Raw genomic sequence first — 12236 nt, 5'->3', positions numbered from 1 at the left:
TCTGTTATTCTTGGCAACAGGCCCAAGAAGGGGGGTGTAGAATTCATGGGAGAGACTTGTTGGCTGGACAGCTCTATGATCCAACAGTTGCTATGAACAGATCACAGGATGGAACAATCAAATGAATGTTCACACACTCCTGACAGCATGGAAATATTTCCCTTTCCTTGCATATCTCTTCCTTTAAATGCTGTTCTTAGTGCTCCTTCAATATAGCAAAATCTCACTCATTGTGAGCAAAGGAGCAAGCATCTCCATGTGGATTCAATTCTGGTGTTCATTAGGTTATAGCAATCAGGAATGTTATTTCCTCTGGGATTTGCGTTTCTGCTTTGTGTTGAAGGTGATTACTTGGCTTTCAGAACAGATTGGTAATGATTTCTTTCTCTCTGATGTCTGAAGACAAGAAAGAATTCATGTCTGGTGCCACTGTTAAATGATGGAAAAGAGTGGTTGGCTGAGGCTGGGCCAGGAGACTCACCTGGGCCTAATAAGCTTGACAGTGGTCCTTCCTGCTCCTGTCATCTTGGTGTCAAAGAAGAAGGAGGGGGTCAGAAGAATAGGAAGAGAGGGAGTGAGAGGAAAGAAACTGGGTAATGAGGAGCCAAGACTGTGTACTGGATGAGGATGCTCTGCTTGACCACCCACAGGCCCTGTCTGCTGCTGTGGAAAGGAGGCCGTCGCTGGACAGGGAGCATCACTGCTCCTGAGTGCTGACTGTGCACTCTGCTCTCCCAGGGGAGCCTGGGCAGCCTGAGCTCCTGTGAAAGGTGTAGAGGGGGATGTCTGAGCACCAACCCCTCATCTCAGTGTGGATGTGACCTCCCATATCCATTCACCTTGTCTGGGTTCCACTAATGTCTCTTTGCTTTTTGTCTCCCTCTGCCAAGCCCAGAGGAATCTTCTGGCATCTGGTAGAAGTTTCCTTGTTCTGTCCATCCCATCAACAAACACACACATGTTCTCCCCAATCATTTCAATCATCATTTCAAAAGCATTACCTTACTAATATCACTTTCCTCTATTGTCCCATAGGGTTTTTTTGGGAAGAATAAGAATGAAAATATCAGTCCAAATGCAAATATGTCCAGAAATCAACAGGAAACAAATATGGTTGAAATCCAACTGCTCAAACGCATAATGACTCTAGGTGTCATTTTGAGGGCTTTACTTGTATTAACTCACTTAATCTGACAAGAACTTGAACTTGGCACAATACCTATCTCCGTTTTTAACAGAGGAGGAAACCGAGACACAGAGATGCTAAATACTAGGCACACAGTTGGTTTAGTCCCATACCTATGTTGAACTCATATAATCTTGCTGCAGTCTGTATACGTAATCATGACTTCTGTTACAGGGATGTAACAGAAGTAGTTCTAATCAAAACGGCACTCTGCCTGTTGGGAAAACCAGGTGGATTTAGCCCTTGTCCAGAGGGCTCTGCTCCTGGACAAGTCATTTAACTAATCTCAGTGTCCTTATTAGAAATTAGAGATAATGTGCCTTGCTTCCCAAAGCCTTGTGTTCCAAGAAGACTTTCATGGGAAGGCACATGGCTCTAGACCTGGTACAGCGGGGGTGTGCAGTGCTATTTCCTTCTTCCCTCCTATAGTCGCAGGAGCCCTCAACCATCAGATTCAGTCCTCAGGTATATCGCTGTAAAGTGCAGATAGTGTCTGCTCTTAGGGGAATCCCCCATTTATTTAAACATGTTATTTGAGTGTTGTGTCTTGTACCATAATGGCCCCCAAAGATGTCCATGATGTAACCACTGGAACCAGTGAAGTTATCAGTGTTACATGGCAAAAGGGACTTAGATGAAGGATGAGAGCTTGCTAATCCGCTGACCTTAAAGTAGAGAGAATGTCATAGATTATCCTGGGTGGCCAAATGTAATCACATGGACCCTTAAAGGTTGGAAGAGGAAGGCAGAAGATTCGAGGAGAAATGTGGCAGAAGAGGCAGGAGAGATTCAGAGTGTCAGAGGGACTCGATCTATGGTGACAGGCTTTGAAAGAGCAGGGGGTTCTGAACCAGGGAATGGGAGCTGGGAGAGCCCTCATCTTGTAGACAGAAAACCCACGGGAACTCAATCTCATGATCATAAGGCACTGCATTTGGCCAACAACCTGAGTGAACTTGGAAGTGGCTTTCTCCCCACAGCAGTCTGAGAAAAAGGCTGCTGGCACCTTGATTTCAGCTTGGGAGACTCTAAGCCTGAGGCTCCAGCTGAGCCTTGACCTTCCTGGACCTCAGACCCCCAGAACCCTGAGATAATATGTTGTTTTAAACTGCTTGGTTTATGGAAATGTTACCATGACAAAGGAAAATGATACAAGGATTTGCATTGTCCCAGGAATTCTGCTGGGTCCTGGGAGTAGAGCTGTGAGCTGCACAAATTGCCAACTAGGAAACAGGTTCACCCAGGTCCAGAGAGTAGCAGAGACCATTTTTTTTTTCTCAATCCTGTTTACCAATTGTTCCCCAAGCAAATGGCTTGCAGGTTTTTGCCTTGGTTGCCACAGCTGTCAGACAGTCATAACTGCACAGGGCTTTTCTCTGGAACTGAGTTGTAAACAGTCTGAGCTGTTTTCCATATGGTCCTTGAGTGACCTGTTAGAACCCAGTTGCCTTCTGACACTGAAACCCCTGTCTCTTCCCAAGATGGCAGCTGCGCCCCGGCACTCACAGATGGGGTTTTCAAAGATGCTGCCTCCAGCTCAAGGGGAACACTTATTTGATGGGATAATTCAATCAGTTGCCAAGATTTGTTTTTTAAAAGACGAAGCCCCATGTGTGTTTTTTCTTACTGCGGCTCTTTTTGTAATTCTCGAGACAATGGTAATTATCAGATGAAGGAGAGAATTAAGTTGGGAAAGACAACAAAAAGGTTCTCACTGTACTGATCTCAGACAAATTTGGGATCATCAGACAATTGGTTGCAACAAACCAAGGTCACATGCAAACAAACGCAATTATCTAAAAATACAAAATACTGCCCTCAGCAAACAACCATCTAAGAACTGAACAAATATTTAGATTTGCCAGCATCTGTTGAAACTCTGTATGAAATGTCTTCAGTAAACTGAACAATGCTTAAGAAACACTTGGGCTAAATAACCTAAGAGATTATTCATATTTACTGAAGAATTTTATAAATCAAAGCCACACTTGCCGGAATATAATCTTATATGGATAAGTTGCCTCCTGGGTTAAGCTTTTTCTGACTGCCCCATCTGTTTTATTACACTGTTTATTTTCTTTAAAGGACTCAACATGGTTTGGCATTATCTTTTTTAAGTGTTTTGTTCATCGTCTCTTTTCTTTTCTCCATTGTGAGCTCCATGAGGGCAGGACCTTGTCTGTCATTTGAGATGCCTGCCATTCATACTCCTTCTGGCACCTACCATAATTTTTTTCTGGGAAATCCCCAACCTTTCTCTACCCATGTATTTTAAAGGAGCAGAAGTTATCCCGGACTCCAGGCTTGAAGTCTGTGCACACAGCCCAAACAAACCAGCACATTTCCATGTCACTGGCTAGAGATATTTTTTTTATTTTTAATGGGCATAAGTCATGCCCATGCTCATCAGGATGAATGGGATTCAATTCCAGGACTTTCCTTTGAGGTTTTCTGCTAGGTTTTAAGCCTGAGAGGATGTGGGATTGAGGATACTACTGTCATCCTATCTCCACATTAAGTGTATCAGAATAGATGAAAGGTTGAGCCCAGGAAAAGGAAAAAAATTTAAAAAAAAGGGAACCCTAATGGTATAATGTGGGCCCCAAACCCTGTCATGTCCATTTGAGCACAACCATGACTTTTTACTTACATGGACCAATAAATGCCTTTCTCAAAACAAACAGACTCCAGGAGAATACTAGTTGATAATCCAGATAAGTCAGAGAAGCATAAAGAACTGTGGAATAATTACCTTGTTAATCTGAGCACAGAGTTTCTACAACTGCAATTGAAAAAAATCAGTGTGTGTGTGTGTGTGTTGATGGGGGTGTTTACCAGCCAGTCATCATTAACACAGGTCTTAGGGTCAAGACAGGTGAAATTATGTAGTATATTGACTCCTCCCTAAAATAGCAAGTAAAATCACTGACCTGTCTTTGGAAAATGTACCACATTTCTATGGTACCCACATTGGCAGTTCTAAACCAACTGGGTAAGAACTTTGTGTTCTGCATATTGAATATCACCAACTTTAAAGCAAATGATTGGTTGAGGCAGTTTAATTAAGTGCACTGATATGTCAGTATTTTGTTACTGTTTCCTAGGTATTCGGGTTCCTATAGGATGGATGGAATTTATAAAAACAAAACCAAAAGCAAAAAGCCCTGAATGTAGTTACTTTGTCAGTGTCCTCTTAAGGAAGGTTGATTGTTGTAGTGTCATGAGAGAGACAGGACAGCTGTATTGCTGGGTCCATTGGTGGGGTTAGGGGACCAGTAATCCGACTGGTGCCATGTTTCTGCCTGTGGATCAGTGATTTGTTTTTACTAAGGATTTTAATGAGAAGGGAAAGGAGAAAGAGGAGAAACAGCCTGTCTATGGAGTTACGTAGTGGCAAAAGAGCAGACTTGGAAGAAGAACCTTAACACACGAGAAGAAAAGTCAAGAATTAATCATTGGGGGGCTGGACTTGTAGGGCTCCAGCTCTGGGAAAGCTGAGTACAGCGTGAAGATAGAGCTCAAGGTGCTGGGGTGGTCCTCGTGCAGAACTTGACCAAGTTTTTCTCCAGCGGCTCCAGCAACACCTTCTCCGTCTGGTTTGAACACCCCGTTCAGGTGGAACAGAACACCATTGACACGGCCAGTGCCATCCTGGATGGCAGCGAGCTCAGCTACTCTGGGCACGAGAGCATAACAGAAGTGCACTGTGGGAAGGTGACCTTCAAGTGCCAGTGCTCCTCCAACAGCACCAAAGGGATCAGGGTCCAGGGAGGGCAGATTCCTAAGCTCAACTTCTATGCTTGAGGTGCCATGGGGTGATGGGCACATGCTATGGGTGGCAGCCAGCTGGTCACCTGGGGCACTCTTCTTCTTTCTGCCTTATTGATACCTTAAGGGCCGCACTCGCCTGTGTCTCTAAGTAGCCAGCTGTGCCCGAAAGTGTGACAGACCCTTTTCTACACAGCCCGAGCCTTGGTCTCTGGATGTTGGCTGCTGGGTCTTGCTGGCATCTCCTGTAGGTTGGGGTACATGTCTCAGGTGGAGGGCAGATTTGGGGGCAGGAGGCAGGTCCCAGATTCTTTCCCAGTGGCACCCACATCACCTTTTTTGAGGGCTTTGCTATCCCTCCTCCCATCCTCTTGGATTCTACTCTAGGTGGTTCTCAGCTTATGACCTACTCTTCAAATCCAAAATGGAAAAATCACTTAAGGTAGTTCATCTATATAAGTGGATGTTCATTATAAAGTTTTAACAAAATCAATCAATAAATGAAATTTAGAAAAAATACAAAAAAATTTAATCATTAGTCCTATTCTGGAACATTTACGAGGTACATACTGAAATTTTAGGTATTTATTAATAAAGACTCTTTGTTCGGGTCATGGAGAGGGCACGATAAATTATTTGGAAGGCCAGGCTTCAATGATCTTGAAACACTCAAAGGAGAAAAGCAGAGACAAGGTAGGGAGAGACATTTAGATATACCTCCAAAAGGTATGTCCTAAATGGAGTGCTTTGGTCCTGCAGGTGGACCTTGACAAATACCACAGAATTCGCCACAAGTACCCTCAGCAAATGTCTCCCCTTTAGGGCAGCATATGAAAGTTCCCAGGATAGGGGTCTGGGAATCAGAGTTGCAGCTGCCAGCCTATGTCACCGCCATAGCAACACCAGATCCGAGCTTCATCTGCCACCTATGCTGCAGCTTGAGGCAATGCCAGATCTTTAACTCACTGAGGGAGGCCAGGGCAAGTTCTAAGATTAGACCTTAAGAGGTCTAGCAGCTTCTACCTCTCCTCTTCTGGAGTATGACTGCCATGCTATAAGGAGCTCAAGCAAAGCTATGGAATGACTGACCATGTGGAGAGAGACCCTGGAGAATGAAAGGCCACCAAGATGTTCCTGCTGTAAGCGGGTCCCTGGGGAGAAACGGTGCTTGACTTGAATTTTGAAGAGTGAATGAGATGATAACAGTGATCTCACCCTTTTCCTCCTTTTGTATCATTCCATCAGAGGAAAAGAACCTGTGACCTCATGCATTTCAACTATGTACATTCTACAGAGCTGAACGCTCTTTCAAGTATTAATGAGACAAAAGGAAATGCTTTTGTTGAAAGGCGATGTCTGATCCTCATTTACTATCCTAGCTGAATGATTAATTCATTCCAGAAACAAAAACAAAGACATAGTCTTATTATAAACATTAATTCCTCAAGAACTGTGTCTATGGACCACCTAGGAGGCTCTTAGGGACCACCAGTCAGGATTGGTCTGGGCGAGATTATGATGTGGTGGGAGTTTATCTTGGTGTTCCCAGCTTCCCATCTCTGTGTCTTCAATCCGGCACCTCAGTAGCACCAAGCTCTCATCTCTCTGAAAATCTGCTTCCCAGAAAGGGTCAGATACATGTGTTCTTACTTAGAAGTATGACCCCAGAAAGAGGGGTATTGCAACTCTCCAAGAGGGATTGATTAACCACTATGTCTATTTTACTTCTTAGAAGACAAGGATTTAAGCTAAAGGAATGATTCTGTGATGCGGTAATTTTTGGAAAAAAAAATAAGCAATTCAGGGTGAAGGAATTTGGAGTTGGAGGGAGGGAAGAGAACAGACTGCCTTCTCAACTTCTCTGTGTTCACATCTTGTTGAAAGACTGCCTAGGCTCTCATAATCAATCCTTTCAAGGACTTATCCAAAGGCACCTGCCATGGTCAAGCACAAGGCGATGGGCTGAGGAGAATATTGTGGTTAAATATAGTCCCCTCCCTCAAGGAAATCACAGTCCAGTGAAAGAGATAAGAATTGACAATGGATAAAAATAAAGTAAGGCAGAATAAATCAGATAAAAACATATAAAAAGTACCTACCCCTCCCCAACCCCACCCCAGCCCAGCCAAAGAAAAAGAGATGATTATTTCTAAAGGGCGGAAGTCTTGAAAGTGGGTGGTCAGTCAGGGGTGGAAGAAGAAGGGCAAGAGGAAAAGTGTGGCTGGTATTTTGGGTCCTGTATAGAAAGTGTTAGAGTATGGAGGCTCAGGAAATTAAAGAACTTCCCCAGGTAAGCTGGCTAAGTGAAAGTCACGGCTGGAGCTTAAGGTGAGGGAAGGCATGGAGTGGGAGGTGGAGTAGGGGGTCACACTTTAATTCTGTGCTAAGGAGTTTCGTTTACTACTCTGGGAATAAGGGGGGTATTGAAATGCCCTTGTTTGTGGGGTAGAGTATGTAGGTGGATAAAATTTGATACATATTTAAGACGGTTTATCATGAAGGATGGATAGAAAGGAAGGAGGTTGGGCAAGGAGACCTATGACCATGATTTATCTATCCATTCCTCTATCTATTCAACAAAAACTTAACCACTATCTACTATTTGCTAGGCATTACAAAGAAGTCTATTGCAATAACCCAAGTAAAAGAGTGTGAGATAGGGAGGGTGAGTTGGGATGGTGGGATTTTAAAGTAGGGGATGAGGTCATCCTTCTGATGCCTTCCCTTTGATGTTTTTTCTCTAATGCAGGGCATGGCTCTTCCATGGCTGTCCAAGTTGACTCTCTCTGTGTAGCAACTGGCTGGCTGTAGGAAGACAATGTGGTGATGATGAGGTTCTGGGAGGGGCCCTTGGTCTCTGGCAGCCGACATTGGCTGGCAGTGGAGATTCTGAATCCTCATCTTCTACTCTGAAGCCCAGAGGGAACAGAAGCTTCTGCAAACCTCTCCGTCTCACTTGTGCCCCCACTCTCATAAGACCCTATAATTTGCACTGAATATCTTATTCCCACACTCTCTTTCTCTCTCTGCAGAATTACAGGGTCCTGGGATTTGAACTGGGGACCAGAGCATTCGGTTCAATGCCTCTCTGCAAATTATAGGGAATAAATATCTAAATACAAAAATTAACCACAAAACTTCCAAACCACAGAGGCAATTGCTATCAGCTTCTGGCAGCCTTTGGAAATGTCTTCTCTCTGATGGGATCTAACCTGGGAATGTGGACAAAAAAATCAGATGGTGTTGATCAAAAGGCATATCCAGCTGCTGGGCTTACCTGTCATGAGGGGGAAGGTGGAGGGGAGTAATGGGGGTGGAGGTGGAGGTGTGTGACCTGAAAAGGGAAAATGGCAGGATGAAGCAGCCATCTAAAGAACTCTAGGGTTGCTGGGATATTATTGGTTTGCATTTATTCCTTTCAAATTTGTTGCTTTTCAAATGTTCTTGCTTTTCAAATGTTCTTGCTTTTCTTCTTCTGTCTAACCCCACTTTCTACCATTTCTTTAAAATGAATAGCCCCACATTGTCTCCTCTTTATAGAATTCTCATTTTTCCTTTAATCATATGAATGTCTTCTGAAAGCACAGAATGATCTGTTGTGTCCTTTTGCCTCTAGTGGAACAATCTTCCCCTTTGAGCAACATCTAGCAAACTTAGGAGAAGAGTTTTTTTCTGGGATCAGTTTAACAAAATAGAGGAAATGATGTCCTTCATGCAATGTTTTATTATTATGTATAATATTTTATCACTCATTTAAAGAGAGTGAATTCTATTACCACACTCTAAAATGAGGCCTCTACTGTTGAGTGGATGAGACTCCTGTGATCAGAGACCATTAAACTGCCCTTCCTAAGGCCAGAGTACATGGGACTAGTACATGTGGAACTGAGTCGAGGCTCTTAATAATCATCCAGTCATACTTGAACACTTTCCATTTGGTTTGGAGGTCTTGGTTCCTGAGAAATAAAAGCTTCCACCAGGGCCTACAATAGTGGCAACTGTGGTTTCACCGAATAGGCAGGCAAGAACACCTCTTGGCCATTTAGTCTCCTTATGTCACTGAGCCTACTGGCTGTAGGGGATTGATTCTACACCAAGGTAGACGGGGTTGCTCTTCACTTTGGGGGAAAGGAGAAGTATGTCTGGAACTCAGAAGGTTTTCTTAAGTGCCTTGTGGTACTTTTCTACCCAGTAGTAAAAGATAATGGAAAAATTAGAGCAACCATGAGAAGCCATCCAAACCACTGAGGATTCAGACCTTTCAGGAAGAAGGTTTAGGTGACGCCACCATGGACTAATCCCAGCCAGCTGAGGCTCTAACTGAGGGCAGAAGAAATATGGACTGAGTCTCAGGAGAAGGAAGTTACAAATACCCATTATGACCTCGTAATCACTAACAGCCATAGGAAATAGGGGTATTTTTTTTTTCACTTGTTACAACTATTTTCTCTCTCTCCCCATATTGGAGGTTCATTTTAGAAGTTAGCGTTTGGGTAAAAGTAGATGCAGAAAAGACCTGGACTGAAACTGATGGTTAATTAACATGGGTCAGAGATGGAGGCAAAGCCTTTCAGGACTTTCTGTCTCCTCATTTGGTGAAGAGAATGAGAGTATTTTGTTTGTAGGAAGACAGGTGGATCTTGGCAGGCGGAAATGCAGAGTTGCTTTTATTGTTGTATGGAAGTTCTAGCAACGGTAGAAGACGTACATGGCTGTGGGATCCAAAGGTGAGGATGCTACCAGATTTTAGCTATGGTCTCTTGGCCCTCGATCCACAGTTTTAAACTCTATGGAGTGGTGCTGGGGTAGACTGTACAAGCCTTCTTTCTGCTTTGCTAGCTGGCTCCCCATGGTGCTGCTTACTGGGAATACCCAAGAGAGGTTTCAAGACTGGAGGAAAAAGAAGGGAATGCTTCTTCTTGTATATTTCTAGTTCTTGCAAGGGGGACCTTAGCGATGGTTTTTAATTTCAGAAATGGCAAGGTTTTCCTATAGCAGCAGGTAAGTACATCTTGCATGTTTTCCAACAATGTGGAACCAACCTCCTTTATGCCTTAGGAATAAGAGTGCTTGATGGGTCATGGCTTTTCCTCAGAGGTCTGGGTCCCTTTGTTCTCTCAGCCCTCCCTGCTTTCTTTGGTTGCAACCTCTGTGATATTTAGTGTTCTCTTTCTGGCTGTTCATTTATGTAGGTAGATGAAGAGTATCAAGGAGATGAGATTCATTGGAAAATATGAGTATCATCTTTTGGGTCTCTCAGTTTCCATAGCTGCAAAGGAGCCAGCTCCCTGTAATGTTACCAATAAACATCTCGTCACGAGACAGAGGTGATTGATACCTTTTTTTGGTTGAAGTCATTGCTTATCCACTTTACTTTTGTACTAAACTCTCTCTGCTGAAGTAGCCTTGAGTTAACTATCTCCTGATCAGACCCTGACTGATACAGTGGTTAGTAAGACTCCTCTTGGTATAGACAGATCAGTCTTGGACAGAGCAATCCCCAATTCTGGTCCCATGACCTATGATTAAATAACTCCGAGTGCACAGATGAGTGACATGGTGTTTTTGTAGAGTCCTCTGGAATAAATGAGGAGAATGGCATGTGCTCTGGCCTGTCCATAAGGTTGGGGTGGGAACTGAATACAATACAGCAGTGTATAGGGCTGTGCGAGGTCAGTTGAAGGGAGCCATACCTGTTTCCGGGGTGATGATCACAACAGCTGAAGACAGTCGAAAGAAGGACTCGGCCTCGTGTATCTCACTAAGAGAGGTTTATTGGTGACTTTTCAGGTAGCTGGCTCCTCTGCAGCTGATGGAAACTGGAGAGGACCAAGAGGTCCCTACATGAGTCTCAGTGCTTTTTTTAGATAGAAAATCTCTACTCAGGTTTCCAAATGAATCTCATCTCTTCCCAATTGCTACTTCCAAATGTTACCCATGTTCTATTTTAGTCTTGCCCAGTTATGAGAAAAATGTCAACATTATTATTGTTGCTATTTCGCTTTTCTATTTTAGATCAGATTTGGTCCTCTTATGCTATAAAGCATGCTGGATTTTCTTGCTCTAGAGCCTGGACTCTAGAATTCCATTTCTGCTTCTTACTAACTTTAAGCCAGTTATTTTACCCTTCCTGTTCTCAATTCCCTCATCTGCTAGTTGGAAAATGTTTTGTACTATCTGTCTCACAGGGTTTTTATATCTCACATAAAAGTGCTTTGTAAATTCAAAAATGTTGTAAGGGATATTACTATTATTTTTGGTAGCATTCGTGGTAGTAGGAATTTAGAATTGTTTAAAAAGGATCCTGTAAGCAGTGTCTGGAAATAGCATCTTATAAATTAGCATTAAAATTTGCTGTTTTAAATGCTTTCCATTGATGCACATTAAATATATGCTGGTAAAATACACAATATTGAATTTCAACAAAGCATCAGTTTCTGGAATAAGATCACACACTTCAGCATATTTCCAGGCAGTTCTGATCTCATGAGTTTGTCCTAAGATGGCAACCATTTGCTCTTGTCTGAAAGAGTGATTACATAGAAGAAACACACATTGTGAAAGGAAAGAGTGACAAACAAAGACTCAAAGATTCCAGAACCAAAACAACTGATTCCAAGGTTTTAACTATCAGAGACATACACTCTAGAAGCAATAGGCATGATCGAGCTGTTGAACAGTAGTAAGGAAAATACCACAGACCAAATTATTTCTCTGATAGTCTCCAAAATAAATATCTACCAACCAAGGCTTTCTTGCCGTTAATGTTTTTCTTTTGGCTACTGTTTTAAGCTACTCCCAGGCACAAGAGAAAAATACAGATGGAGTCTGCAGAATTCATGCTAAGAAGCGGTAAAGGCTCATTACGTACTTATTAATTCATACAAGATCAGTTATGTCTGACTTGTGTCGGCTGTCTATATTGATTGGACTCGTTGTATAATTGCCAACCATTTGAATGATGGAAGGCACAGTGCTCTTAAGCAGCAAGAGACACGGATTGCCTGTATGTATGTGTTGCTTTCCTTTCCACTGTAAAACTAATCTGACTTAATAAGACAATCGAACCGACGCCTGCCAAAATAACACAAATGAAATGCTTAACAGTTATTGAGACTTGGAATCATATAAGAGGCTGTTGCGTGATTGAAAGGGCATGTGTTCGTACACAGAAATGAAGGCAAATCGCTGGTCCTGTACAGGGAATCACGGATGTCTGTCCAACGGTGAAACAATGAAGAGCATAAGATGAAGTAATTTTTAGCTCCTTATTAGATTTTTC

The 12236-nt window shown here is 42.9% G+C and overlaps 1 pseudogene; it reads left to right on the top strand.

Moving 5' to 3' along the window:
• Positions 1–1743: 1743 nt before the first annotated feature.
• Positions 1744–4990, top strand: LOC125122000 (BTB/POZ domain-containing protein 6-B-like; annotated as a pseudogene).
• Positions 4991–12236: the final 7246 nt, after the last annotated feature.

The sequence above is a fragment of the Phacochoerus africanus genome, chromosome 3 (genome assembly GCF_016906955.1).
Source record: "Phacochoerus africanus isolate WHEZ1 chromosome 3, ROS_Pafr_v1, whole genome shotgun sequence".
Taxonomy (NCBI): Eukaryota; Metazoa; Chordata; class Mammalia; order Artiodactyla; family Suidae; genus Phacochoerus; species Phacochoerus africanus.
The sequence above is the reverse complement of the archived record's forward strand: the minus strand, read 5'-3'. Positions and strand labels throughout refer to the sequence as shown.